We start from the raw sequence: 14,916 nt of genomic DNA on the forward strand, positions 1-14,916 counted from the left end.
CCAGATTGCTGGCTGGCCTGTACAGTGCCCTAGGTGCCCCTTAACCCTAACCCTAACCCTAACCTGAACCCTAACCCTTGTCTTCCTTCCAAGTGGGCCCACAAGAGAAACTAAAGAAATGAACAACCTATCATATTTGAAACCTTCAACTTCCACGCAACAGCAACAACAACAAAAGTATGGCTGGCGCTAGAGGGATGGCTCAGTGGTTAGGGATGCACATGGCTCTAAGGAGGAATCCAAGGTCAGTTCCCAGCACCCAGGTCAGGTGACAGAACCACCTGTATGTAACTGCAGCTCCAGAGGCTGCCAAGCTCTCTTCAGGGAGGTGCCTGGAACTCACGCGCACACACTCATACCCAGACACACATGCATACGCATAATCATTTTTTTAAAAAATAAATATGAAAAGGCATGGCCCCTGAAATAAAAATTGGGGTGTGTGATAGATAAGGTAGATATGACTTTTCAAAGCACACTGTTATCTAGAACATAGGAAGGACTTGTCTTTGCAGATTAGCACACATAGAGCCTCTCTGCTAACTGTTCGGAGGACAATTAGTAAATAAACACAGAGATGTGCTTTCTGGAGCGGGATCAAAGCAATGCAAATCTGAAAACCCAGGGGCCATTTAAGCACACCAAAGGGAAAAAAAAAAATGGATGTATCTCATCCTGAATCAGGTTGAAGCAAGACACATTTAGCCATCAGCAGCAGCAACATAAATCAGAGAAGGCCTTTTTGGAAGCGATTCAGGACAAGCCCCTTCTCACTCAGCAGTCAGCCTCCCGATCTGTACCCTGAGTGAAAACTACCTTTGCTGGCAAACATAGCTGTCCTAGCTTCGTCCTAAGAAACAACAAAACCAGGCAGAGCATCCCCAGGATATGTGATTTCACACAGAAGTGTTTGATAGACTGTAGCATATTCCAGGAGATGGCAATGTTATAGTCTAGACAGCAAATGAGACTGTTTACCATAAATGGGAAAAAACAAACTTAAAAGAACAAGATGAAGGAGATGAGGATGATGAAGAGAGGAAGAAGAGGAAGAGGAGGAGGGGAAAGGGGAGGAGGAGGGGGAGGGAGAAGGAAAGGAGAAGGGGGAGGGGAAGGAGAGGAGGAGGAAGAAGAGGTGGAGGATGAGGAAGAAAAGGAGGAAGATGATGAAGAGGAGGAAGAGGAGGAGGGGAGGAAGTGGATGAAGAAGAGGAAGAGAAAGGAGGAGGGGAGAAGAAGAAGAAGAAGAAGAAGAAGAAGAAGAAGAAGAAGAAGAAGAAGAAGAAGAAGAAGAAGAAGAGGAGGAGGAGGAGGAGGAAGAGGAGGAGGAGGAGGAGGAGAGGGGGGAGGGTGAGGAGGAAGAGGAGGAGGGAGGAGGAGGAGGAAGAAGAAGAGGAGGAGGAGGAGGAAGAGGAGGAAGAGGAGGAGGAAGGTATATCTTAATTTGTCAGCATCTAGAAGACAGGGAATGGTCAGGGCTCAGCAGGTAAGGATGATTGCTGGCAAGCCTTATGATCTGTGTTTGATCCCTAGAACCCACATGGGGAAAAGAGAGAGCCTTCTCCTGAAAGTTGTCCTCTGACTTACACACACACCACCACCACTACCACCACCACCACCACCACCACCACCACCACCACCACCACCACCACCACCACCTTAAATAAATAAACAAGGTGCACATGACTTAAGGACCTGAGTGGGGGGATCCAGAAACGAGTCAGGATGGTACCACAGCCAGCCAGAGGCTGTGTCTCCACCCCTCAGTGGTGGCAGTCACTCTTCCATGGTGTAGCCCCACCTGCTGATGCTGTCTTTTCCATACACAGGAAGTGAATCCAGTCGTCCCAAGTTTCAAAGCTCCGATTTGGATTCACACCTAGTCCTCGAAGACCCAAAGGGCATCCTCTTGCCCCTGACACACCCTTGCCTTTGCTCCTGCCTGCTTCCCTCGCCTCTAGAATGCTGTAACTTCACCTTCATTTATGAATTTGCTTTTATAATTCTGAGATTCCTCCCTGTGAGGCGATGTGTGTGGCCAGGGCATGTATACTGGTTGGGTTTTTTGCCAACTTGACAAAAGTGCTACAGTCATATTGGAACAGGGCTCTTCAACTGAGAAAACGTCACCATCAGACTGGCCTGTGAGCAAGCCTGTGGTACATTTTCTTGGCTGGTGATTGATGAGGAAGAGCCCAGCTCAGTGTGAGTGGGCCACTAAGTATCAGTCCTCCATTGCCTTGATTTGAGTTCTTGCCTCCAGGTTCCTGTCTTGAAATCTTACCCTGACTCCCCTTAGTGATAGAGTGTGTGACCTAAGAATTATAAGTAAAATAAACCCTTTCCTTCCCCAGTGTTTTCTCATAGCAATAGAAGCCCTAAGAAAGACAGCATGCTTATCATGATAGCAATCCCTTGAGACAGGTGTTTTCTTCCCCGTTCATCAGATGAGGAAGTTGAGGGTCACAGATTTAAGAGATGTGGGCAGGGCCACACAACCCTGGACCTCCAATCAGAGACCAAAAACTCAGCTTCCACTCACAGGGAGGTGGGTATTCCCACAGCTTCCAAATGTCATCTCTGCCATTTGCATTCACCTGCCGAAAGAAACTATTAATAATTGCGATCCATCTTGAGGCATCCGCATGAGCTGCTTATAAATGAACTAAATAGGCAAGGTTGCAGGGAGCATGCTAATTGGAAGAGCCAAGGCAGAAGAGCAAGACTTACCTAGGGACTGCCATCTACACCTTTAGGTAAAACCAAACGACATAAAAAAGAAATGTCTACTCACGGACGAAAAGCAGGGTATTGCCCTAGATACGGATGCTCAGATCTGAGCTCCAGTGCACCTCTTGTAAGGAACAAAGCCACAATTAGCTAAAAGATTCCTTTGAGTTATAACCCAATCCACCTCTGGAGAGGGCTCTTGTTTGGGGCTTGGAAGCAAGAATAGTTAAACACACACACACACACTCACACAGAGGAAGCTATTGCAAGATGAAACTAATATAGATGTGGTGATAAATGATTGTCCGTACCCCTGCTGACTTACTCTCTAAATAATGATATAATAATCACTAAAATATAAACTCTAATTAAATACCAAACCTAACAAAGTCAAACAACAGCAAATGATGTTTGACAGAAGCAAAGGTCTTAGGGGAGGTGAGGGGAAGAATTCTAATAAAATCACAGAACTTGGCTGGGGAGGGAGATGGCTCAGGCGATGATAAGATGGCTTGATGCGCAAGTATGGGGCTGGGGTTCCGGTCTTAATAACCCACATTAAAAAACAAACAAACAAACAAACAAACAAATAAAACTGGACATTGTGGTGTAACTCTAAAGCTGATTGGGTGTTAGAGCAGCTGACACTGGAGGATCCCTGAAGGTTGTCAACCAGCCAGTTTAGCTAATTGGAGAGAGACTCTGTCTCCCAAATTAAGGTGGAAAGCAATACAAAAAGACACTCACTGTTGACCTCTGACCTCCACACACACACAAAACCACAGAACTCTATGATGTCAAGCAAAAGAAAAAAAAACCATGATATCATTTCTTTTAGTTTCTCATAGATAGGTAAACTGGGGCCCAGGAAGGTTTAAGTTAAGGTAAGCCTTCCTGCTGATACAGTCGTAAGGCAAGAAAGAGACTGGACCTCCAGGACAGAATTTCCCCCAAAGCCCCTCCTCCTCATTCCGCTGTGTGTTGGAAAGCTATTCCACTCCGAGTCGTATCTTAAAAACAGCATTAAACATTCTATAAATATTAAATTCCTTTTTAATAATTTTCTAATGCACAGGGGCCTATTTGAAGCAAGGGGTCTGGTTTTGATTCCTTTTGGAAAACAGAACACTGCTCAGGAGTTTAACCTAGTATTGAGTGAAATATTAACAGGCCATATAATGGTTTCAGTGTTTCTTCAGGAAAGCCAAACAGAACTCAAAAAGGCATATCCCCCGGGCCTTCCGGTGGTGGTGTTCCTGGAACGCACAGTCAACTCCACGGTCTACTCCACAAACCCGTCACTGTTAAGTAACTCATCAGCAAATAAAGAGGAAATTACCAAAGGGGATTTGCCAAGCAATTAGTTCTCTGAAGCAGATGACATACAACTGTTCTGGGGAGGAGCTTCCCAGCTAGTCATATGTCAGACTCAGAGCCTAGTAATCTGTAAATAAAAATGCACGGTGCACGATTACAGCTGTGATGGAGGCTGGAGCTGCCAGCCGAGCTCACTGACAGTCGATCTCAGGGCCTTTCTGACTCCGTGTGTTTGTAAAGGGGGAGGCACTGCCACCAGAGATAAAAGCAACCCACAATAAATGTCACCCAACATCCAGAAGACAACCAGGGTGCCTACGCATCACCTGGACACAAACTAGCAACGATTCACTGGCTGATCCAGGGCAGGAGAGCATAGGCTAGACCCAGAAAGGCAAGCACATGAAGGGCCATGAGAACTACAGCCGACAGCCTCTGGCTGCACGTATTGTTCTTAGACCATGTCCTGAGTGACACCCCACCACCTGTCATCCTGGGAGAGATATCTCGCTCCTATCTGCCAAGTCGTGCAAGGTGAGCGATGACCCAATGAAGCTCTCCCCAGCAGTCAAAAGTTCAGCAGCTCCCCGGGACTCCGTGTGGAACAACATCCCGAGCCAACTTAAGCCAATCCCCCAAAGCAGATAAGCAGAGAGTGCCGCCGTCATCATTTTCTTCAATTAATAATTATCGAAAGCACGAAGGACTCTAGGGCCCTCGCAGGGAAGAAAAGGAAGAGAGATACAGGCAGCTTGAATCAGAAGCTCACGGGAGTCTCTGGTCAGAGAGGCCAGCTTGGAAGTGGGGAGCTTGTGGCGTCAGAACCATCCCCGATTTTGGTTTCTGAGCACGCGCAGTGCCTGAGTTATGGCTCACTTATCATCCATGGCTGTCTTTGCTTTCTGTATCTAACTGTAAGCTTCTTAATATAGATAGGGCTCAGGGCTTGCGCATAATTCAGAGCCACCGGGATCTGTCCAAGCTGAGGTCACTTAACTCCCAGCAAAGATGGGTAAGTTATTCACCCTCTCCTGTGCCACAGTTTCTACATGCACAGAACTTCTTGTTTTTAATATTGTTAGTTTTGTATTTAATATTTTCATCCTTAGCCACTTGGGCAATACGAAGAGTTCATGTAAACAACTCAAGTGAAAACAAAACAAAATAAAAGCATTAAACAATCTTCAGGCTTTCCCTAAGTTCATGTAAATAGACTGCCCCTTTGCACAAAGATAACGTTCAACGGTGCCCTGCCCTGTGTGCCATGGACTCTTAGGCTAACTTTCCCCCCAGAAGCAAGGCCTAACAAAGATGTGTATTTATTTCAACAGTATCTTAAGTAGTCCAAGCTTACTGTGTAAATGAGGCTGGCTTTGAACTCCCAATCTGCCTGCTTCCAACTCCTAAATGCCAGGATTACAGGAATATACAATCCTGCTCAGCTCGAGTCTATATTTCTTTATCATCTATAGAATATTAAGTGAGAAGTCAATTTGTTAAAGAGCTGTGTCTGGTATCATTGGCTTTTTGTGTGTGTGCACGCACACACACACACACACACATATATATATGCATGTATGTGTGTTTATTATATATTATATATGCATTATATGTGTATATGTATATATATGTGTGTATATGTATACATATATGCATTATATATTTTTTCTCACATTTAAAAGATCCTATAGAAAGCCTCTAGGAACTCATCAAAAGTTATGAAGCACACACATACTAATATGAGTTATCAGAAATACAGTTACTAAATGGCCACGAATGAACAATGGCTAACTTGTTAAGTGGCTGACACAATGAGATTCACGCCTGTCACATGAGAAGAGTCAATCGGTGGAAAAGATCAAAGAAATGCTGGAACTGTTGCTAATAGGTACAGGGCCACCCGTTGAAAGTCTTCAGAAAGCCTCCTAGAGGAAAGTACGAGAGCAGTATTTGTTTTAAGTAAAAGGAGACACTGCAAGGGCTGAGCATCAAAAGTAGCGTTCATTTTCATACACACACACGTTAGAGCAAGCTAAAATGAGCTCCTGTTCCTAGTTTATAAAAGAAAAACTGTTTCAACAAGATTCCATGGCACTGCATTGAACACAGAATTTCTAGGGTTCTGGAGAGAACCTAACAGAAGAGACCTCCAACCACAACCCCCCCCCCAATCCACGAATCACCCCTGCATCAACCCAATTCCTCTTGCCACCCCAGCTGGTGAAGAACTGACAAAGGCTGAGCCATGCAAGCCTTCAAGCTCCCCTCCTCGCTGCCTCTTACCTTCTCCCTCTGCATTCAACACCAGCTCCCGCATCCTTGGAGTCAGTCATGCCCTGTGTGTGAGCACTCCTCTGTCAGGCAGAAGACCCCAAAGGCCAAGTTCAAACCCTTTGTACGCCAACGACGCTTCCAAACTGCTTTGTGGACTGACCTCTCCACTGATCCCATACCCCCACCAGTCTCCCTGACTTCTGAAACTCAAGAGCACCCTCCACTTTCAGCCACAGTTGCCCAGCCTACATCCTACATCCAAGCAGGCATTGGCTTGTTGTCTCAGCCACTGGCAAGACTTTCCTCTGCCTCTCTCCATCTCTTCCCACAGAAGTGCAATCCAGCCTTCAGAGCCCAGATCATGTGATCCTCCTCCTCCTCACAGTCTTTCCTAAACTCCCACCACCTTTCAGAATTCCTTCCGGGTCAGAGTGTACCCCCTAGCAAGTACAACCCAACCCCCTCAGCTTTGTTAACTATTCCGGGTGCACTCCTTCTTTCTCTCCCCTGGTCACGAAGAATGGATAATCTCCGGTAGCTCCTGTGCTCTTTCATGTCCAGAGCACCATGAAGGAGTTGAAAAGAAAATACACAGCAAATATATGAATGAATCATTTCTTTATATAGATAGTAGCTGTGAATAAGTTAGGTCATAGCTGGCTCAGCTGTATCATACTCATAAAATAACAAGAGCCAGAAATAATAATCCAGACTTTCATTTAAAAGAATAACTTGAATATATCAGGATGCTACAGGATACTCTCTCCCTGCCCACATACAGCCATCAACTGTGTGGACCATAATGAGGCCATTATGTATGCAAGATGCTTAGATAATGCATATACGTTCCTTTTCAACGCAATCAGAGAGAAGATCAACGGCCTAACACTGTTCAAGGTGACACTGCACCATTTTGTCAGTAAGACCCTGAGTCTCCACATGACGCTTACCTTGTTTGTGAGTCTAGAAACCCCTGCACCTCAATAAGCCGCCCCAAGATAAGAAAGACTCCTTGGCTGCCTGTCTTGTTCACGAGAGAATTCTTGAGATACCTTGCTATAGATAATGACTCTCTTCAAATACCACAGGTTTTACAAAGACAAGAACGCCTCACCCCATATGCACCTGAGCCATACGCCTAAGACTTCAACGTGAAAGTCTCCTGCCTGGCAAAATGGGTCCCCCTGAAGGGGGGAGCAACAGTAAGACACCCCACCCTGCCTGCTCACAGACACCTGCAGATCTTACAAGGTGTCACCTTGCAGTAACTAGACATCACTCTGTTTCCATTGACAACAGTCGTTCTCCGTCTTCCTTGATGCTCTGACCCTTTAATACAGTTCCTCGTGGTGTGGTGACCTCCACCCTTAAATTCATTTTTGTTCCTACTTCATAAGTGCAGTTTGCCACGATTATGAATTGTAATGCAAATATCTGTGTTTTCCGATGGCCTTAGGCCACCCGTGTGAAAAGGACCATGTGGTTGAAAACCACTGATTTAAAGGGAGCCTCTCAAATACACAATCAATAGACTATAAAGAGCTCATTTGCATAATTCAAAAGAATATGATGCTTTTGGAGTGCTAACTCGCTCCGTCTCTGCTCTGCCCCACAGGGGTTTCTTGGAGTCTTCCTTTCTTTCTGTCCTGGGAATAGAACCAAGGGCTTCACACATGCTAGGCAAGTGCCTTCTCATTGAGCTATATTGCCAGACTTCAAGGTTTATTTTCTAAGGCTTAAAAACAACTGGTAGTCAAGCCTCTCTTTAAAATATATTCAAACTGCAAATAACTCATCATCAGCCAATCTCACTACAATGCACAAAGCAAAAAAAAAAAAAACAAAACAAAACAAAAAAAAAGCATCCTACCACAGGAGAGTTAACGTAAGTTCAGATTTAAACTTCAGAAAAAATAAATAGAACCCATATTGGCTTTGGAGAGCCGCAAGTACCTACAGGGTTGGTCCAAAGGTCAAGGTTTTTTACTTGTTCCTAGTCATGTATGATCCAGGAACAGCCATGGGACAACAAGACCATTATAATCACCCTGTCTAGAGACAAGCTATGTGTTAAGAATGAGAGCTTATGTGAACAGCCATAGCCACATGCCAAGCACATTCAATTCCATCCTCACAGTAGCCCTCTGTGGTCCCCATCTTGTATGGAGAAACTGAGGCATGACCAGGATACAAGTATGTGTGTGATTGGAGTAGCAACCTGAGGTTTGAAGTCCAGACACTCTGGCAAGTGACAGAGCTTCGGGGTGTTATCTCAGAGGCCATTGAGTTCGTGCTTGGCTTAAAATAAATGGTTCTGGGGTGTCGGCACCAAAATCTGGTGAATTTGCTTGGGAATTTTGGTTTGACTCAGGCTATATCCCAAGCTACTACTCTAGAACTCACTAAGCAAGTGAAGATAGCCCCAAACCCTAAGGTCCTTCTTCCTCAGCGTGCCCCATCATGTGTTATGACTAAAGACATGCGCCACCACGCCCCCACTCCACTGGATCATTTTTTTAAATGAGCACTTTAGGTAACACCAGTATCTACCTTTTGCCGAGTGAATTTTGAAATCCTCAACTTGGGGTATGTGGTTTGGTAAGAGGACTTTCTGCTTCTCACCAAGAAAGGAACATTCCAGAAACACTTCCTTCATTCCAGGAGATCAGCAGGGAACATTGAGGAGGTCTAGGGTGGAGCCCCAGATTCTGTCTGAAAGTCTCTCAGTGAGTCTGTTACCCAGCCAGCCTTTGGAACTTCTGCTGTTGCCTGGCTTCATCATTTCAAGCGAAACTGCTCAAAAGGCAGAGGAAATCGATCCCGTTTTCTATTTCCCAACCCTCCTTGGTTGTGTAGCCCAGTGTCCCCAGGATCTTCCAGCCCCACGTTCTAGATGAATTCCATTCTCTCTGGATTTCACAGAAAGGCAGAGGCCTCCTGTCTGCTCTTTAACAGAGAACCATGAGTCAACAGTCCTTGCTTACCCACTGTTTCAAGGCTCTCTCAGCCAGAAAAATTTACTGTATGTGAGGAAATCAGGAAGTTGTAAAATCCAAACAGACACAAACAAACCCAAGACTCAACAACTCTTGGTTGCCGCTGACCCAACAAACTGTTCTCTGTTTCCCTGAAAATGTAGCTTGCTATAGTGAGAACCTTAAAAACGTGAGAACTGACACTCAAGGCAGCTAGCAGCTTAGTGTTCTTTACCTAAAATAATCAGGGAGAAGCCCCAGTCAGCAATCATTGATCCTCACAAATTTGATGCAGATTTCTTCCCAAACCATAGACCACAACTACAGATAGTTTCATCCAAGTTTAACAACACAGAGGCACACACACACACACACACACACACACACACACACACACACACACACACCCCTGGGCAATTTTCCATACACTATAGTTTCAAAGGAAATTATATTTCACAGTTAACAGAGTACACGTCTAGAGAGCAACCATCCCAAGTCAGACTTTATCCTCAGATGGAAAAAAGAAAAACATTGTAAAACTCTCACCTGACAGGTGACGCCCTTCCCTGTGGAGGGAGTGGAGGAAGAGACTGTTGGATAAGGATGACAGACAGATCTGCAGCTTGAAGCGACCGCCCTCGTACTTGTTGCACGGTGCAGGATACTTCTATGAAGGTCCAGGAAGTGCAGAAGAAATACAAGATGGAGGACCAAAAACAAGAGAGAGAGAGAGAGAGAGAGAGAGAGAGAGAGAGAGAGAGAGAGAGAGAGAGAGAGAATAAACCACTTTAAACAAAGATCTATCTTAAGACGTAGGTACTGAAATACAAATCTTAAGAACGTCACACTTTGAATTTTGTTATAGAGGAGTTACACAGCTCAGCAATCAGCTCAGCCGAACAGGTCTGGCTTTATTCCACAGGGTTCAGGGGAGCCAACATATGAAATCTAGGCCATCCCTTCAGTCAAATGAAAACCCTGGTCTCCATGTTTGAGATGGCTATTGTCATTTTCCTCAGGCATCCAATAAGTAGCCACAGCCATTCCTCACAAGCAGTATCAAGTGGAAATGGGGACAGCAGTTGGACCAAAAGCCTAAAATTTTAATCTATATATACTGTTTATCCACGTGCAACTTGAAAGACAACCATGACAGAACATAGCTATTAGCTTGCTAATGCAAAAGTGAGTGGAAAATCAAATGAAGGAGGAAAAAAAAAAAGATCCAATTCTGAGAAAAGGTCTCATGTAGCCCAGGCTGACCTCAAATTTGCTATGTAGCAGAGGATGGCCCTGAAGTTCGGATCTACCTGCCTCCAACTCCCAAGTGCTGGGAATACAGGCATATCTCACCATGCCCAGTTTATGGGGCATGGTAGACAAGCACTCTTACCAAGTGAGGTCTGTGGCCAGCCATACATTGTAAATAAGTTTATTGTTGAACAGGCATTGTCTTCACTTTCAGTTTGCCCCAATAGTGAATCTAAGTCACTCGCTATATGATGAGTGTATGAATGGATAAATGAAAGAAGAAATGAATGACCCCTTGGTCCTTGTGAGGTACTTTTGTGAATTAACAATGTGCGAACAGAAACAAAAGAGGAAGAGGGCCTGATCCGCTAGCATTCTTTTTTATCCTTAGTCATTAAAATTATTTACTTAAGTGCTGGTGGTACCCAATTAGCAACTAGATCACACCAAAAGAACCAGCCATGCTGTTGGGATGGGAAAAAAATTATCAGTCAACTAAGTGAATGCTAAACTGGTTTCTAGTCAGATCCACTGGAGCTGAGCTGCATATGTGTTTAGGCTGTTTTAAATTTAGTTTGGGTTTCCTAAGCTCTCGCCAGGTAACAGTAGGAAGGAGAAGGGCCAGAATTATATTGGGTGTCAGAAAGGAACTATTCTGGAATACGAACATGATCTCCAACGTGAATAATCTGTAAACAGGTAAGGAAGCCAAATATCCTTGGGTACGTGGCAACTCATCTCAGTAGTCATAATTATTTTCAACCATACACACTCGCTATTTTTAAGAGCACAGCCTAGCTGGAAAGGAAAATAACTTCCATTCCTTTCCAGCACTTTGCAAAGTAATGAATAGTAGCCAAAGTATTCTTCCTTCTAACGAACCCATTCACCCTCAATTTATTTAAGGATCTAGTACGTGCTTGGGTCTGCTCTGCAAAAGAAGTAGTTTTTTGTTTTGTTTGTTTGTTTGTTTGTTTGCTTTATCGGTCTTTGGTTTTCCCGAGTGTAATCCATGTGCAGAGAGAAAAGATAAGTGGAATACCCCCATACCCTTACAAAATGAAAATACGTCACCATCTTTCCACCAAGAGGACTGTTGGTTTACAAACGGTGGCTGAGTTCAACAGGAGTTCACAAAATTCTATTTCATCTTAACGCAGCACTTATTTTAAGGGCAAGGGAAGTTTTGATTTTTATCTGGTAACGTTTCAAAGGAAGCTTCCAAATACTTAATAATCACTTTCCCAGAAGCTCCAAGGGCTGGGAACTTGGGTTCGCTTGTACACGGATTTGTGTGTACACAAAGTCCTATTTACACATCACCTGGCAGATAAGGCTTGATAGAGTCCAAATTACAGTCTCCTCCCTTTCTGCTGAAGTACACAGAACAGTCAAATGTGATGCAAATGCTGTAAAATATTAATTTACTCTAGCACTGGCATGCCTCCTTCTTTCAAAAAGCATTTGTCCTCTTATCCTAGCCAGAGTAGGAGTTATTTGCTTGCCATATCCCATCAGAAATAGAGAGAGAGAGAGAGAGAAACATGAGAATTAAAGGCAAGGCTACATGAGCTCACTGTAAAAACACACAAACAACAAGCGAGACAATAAACTATAAAACACTGCATACACTAAAATTGGAATCTTTAATATCTCAAAGGCACAAAGCCGAGAAACACAATACTATTAATAGTGAAAGATTACCAAGCAAGGTGGCCCCAAATAACTGAAACTGAGATGATGTATAAAAACCAGGAGGGAACACAGGCATCAGGACCAGGGCCGAGGGCACGAAGAGAGAAAGTCTGCCATACACAGTGGCAAGAAAATGCCTTTTCTTTCCGTAAGAAGCAGACATGCTTACAGGTTGGCAGCTGGAATCGCCACTAAAAGCACCTGATAAGTCACTCTAAACCTGTCGCACTTAAAGGGCATTTCGGTGGAAGCAGGTTGAGTCCTTCTCAGATCAGATGAAGCCCTGCAATCATGGGACCACCTACCCCGAGGTCTTCTTAACACCTCCAGTTTTCTGAAAAGGGCTTTTTCGAGTAGAACACCATTTTTGTTTACACAAGGGTGGTCATCATTGCGTTTTCATTAGCCCACAAATGGCATACATTAAGAGTTATAGAAAAAGCAATGGAACACGGCTGCTAACGTCCAACGGGCCACACAAAGGAGGACTCGAGTTGCTCTGTTTGTCTATTATGGCTCTAAACATGCTTTAGTTCATGTGGGAGTAGTAATAACAGGAAGTACAAATATTTATACTAAATTATCCTAAAGAGTTAAGGTTTATAAGGACTATAAAATATGCCATTAGGCTGATTAGAGTAAAAAAAACATAAAAATAAAATTAGGAAAGAAAAAATAAAAACGCTGTTTCTACCAATAAAGATAAATTATCTCACGACATTCCTTTTCGTCTGTAATTTTAAGAATTTATTAAAAAAAAACTCAAACCAATTACAATTCTTACGGCCAATATTTTTTCCAATTATATAAAGCTAGCATCCTATGTGCACATCATGTTACCGCTCACAGAATTGCGATGAGTGAATTTATTGTACTAAATGAAATTAAATGCAACTGAGATAGTATTACTGAGGACTCTGACATTCACATCTTAAGCAACAAGCGAAAGAGTAAACTGCATAGGTAGAAATGGTGGCCTCCATTGCCATTTCTACAATTTTCTGTCTATAACAAACATTTAACAAAATAGGAAAAGCACCAGTTAATCTTATCAGGTGGGAAATATGACGACCAGGATCAAAGTCTGTTCTTCGAAGCAGTCAGGTTGCACAAACCTCTCTCTGTCTCTGTCTCTGTCTCTGTCTCTGTCTCTGTCTCTGTCTCTGTCTCTCTCTCTGTCTCTGTCTCTGTCTCTGTCTCTCTCTCCCTCTCTCTCTGAAGCCAGTTATTCAGACTTGTGTGACACTCCGAAAAAAATACTAAGCCTGTAAAGTCAGTCAGCCCCAAGCCCCTAAAAAACTGACAGGCTGTCTCCTGAGAAGGCTCTTTTCATATGCAAGTATTTAAGCTTTTCGGAGTCTTCAGATGACTCCAGTTCAGAGAAATTAACATTCACTCCCACACTCAGCTGCTTATGTGAGTTCTGCTCAGGGTTTTGGTGAAGTACATTTATTGACTGACTCCTAATAGGAAGCAGGGCGAACTGCTACAGTCTATTTGGCAGGAGAAGCCGTCTTACAAGGTATGTGCAGGAGCAAAATCCACTTGACATTTCAACACGGGAGAGAAAACAAAGTCACATTATACAAAAGGAACGTGAATCCTTGAACTTTAAGGACAGCCAGACTGGGAGTCATAGGAGTGTTGACTAACGTTTTAGTTGTTTCTTCACACTGGCCGTTCCTGGTTCCTGGGATTCTGGGCACTGGGAATTTTTGGCCATCTTCTGCTATTTGATATGTAACCTGATGGCTCAAGAGTCTTTCTCTAATCTTTCTCTCAAAGGCAACTAACTGGGAGGCCTGAAGTCTCTTTATGCTATTTCTAACAAAATACCACTGCTTGCCAAGCCCTCTTAAAACGAAATGGGGGCTGGGGGAAGGGACACGATGCCTTTTCCAGTTCTCCATCAAGTACAGACACTTCTCGTATTTATTTTGGCAAGAGCTCATTTGTACACTGAAAGGCACAGGCCCACGTCTAACTGCAAGTCAAGCCGTTTCTCTGTCTGTCGCAGAATAGAATCGAGGCCCTCCAAGGTGTGGATAAAACTTAAAATTTCTGTCCTCTTATTTTAGATCCTGGTTTCACATGAACTCGCCTCTCAGAAATAATAGCTCGTTTTAACCACAGTGATACTTTTTTTCACTGGACCAGTGATACTTTTTTTTACTGGACCAGGCCACAGTAATGTGCCCACCACATAAACTCAGTAACCAGGGGAAACTGAGAAACCCCCTGGGAAGAAAACTGCACAACTTTCTCAGTCTTGGCACTGGAGAGGTGAGAGATTTGTGTGTGGGGGGGTGAGTGTCTCTTTATATGTCTTTCTCTCTTCTATTTTAACCGATTTAGCTACATGGCTTTAAAACTGTAAACTGACTGGCAGGGTCACAACTAAATCATGTCACATTCAAAGTTCCTAAAACATTCCCCTTCATTTGGACTGTCTGAGCAATGTTGGGCTACTTTTCTGTTATCTTTTCAGTTATAATATAATCTTTCTGTCCTTAGTAGGCTTAAGGTGGTGCCCAACGTAAGTGCTAGAGTGCAGCTCTCTAGACGTTCATTAAATTATACCCGTAGTATCATACAAACTGTTTACTGTGTAAAGCTCCAAGCAATAGAATGGCTTGTATCATCTCTCACTTAGCTGCAATATATATATATTCAA

General features: G+C 43.7%; 1 protein-coding gene across 13 annotated transcripts in view; it reads right to left on the reverse strand.

Moving 5' to 3' along the window:
• Atxn1 (ataxin 1) overlaps window positions 1-14,916 on the reverse strand; it is a 415,237-nt gene that overhangs the window by 396,858 nt on the left and 3,463 nt on the right. For 11 of the 13 annotated variants that reach the window (NM_001199304.1, NM_009124.6, NM_001199305.1 and 8 more), the window contains exon 2: window positions 9,843-9,963. The exons of 1 other annotated variant lie outside the window; for it this stretch is intronic. The gene's annotated coding sequence lies outside the window, so the exon portion shown is untranslated. The remainder of the gene's footprint in view (window positions 1-9,842; window positions 9,964-14,916) is intronic. One more of the 13 variants, XM_011244386.3, reaches the window with a different exon arrangement.

This window comes from Mus musculus, chromosome 13 (assembly GCF_000001635.26).
Source record: "Mus musculus strain C57BL/6J chromosome 13, GRCm38.p6 C57BL/6J".
Lineage (NCBI taxonomy): Eukaryota > Metazoa > Chordata > Mammalia > Rodentia > Muridae > Mus > Mus musculus.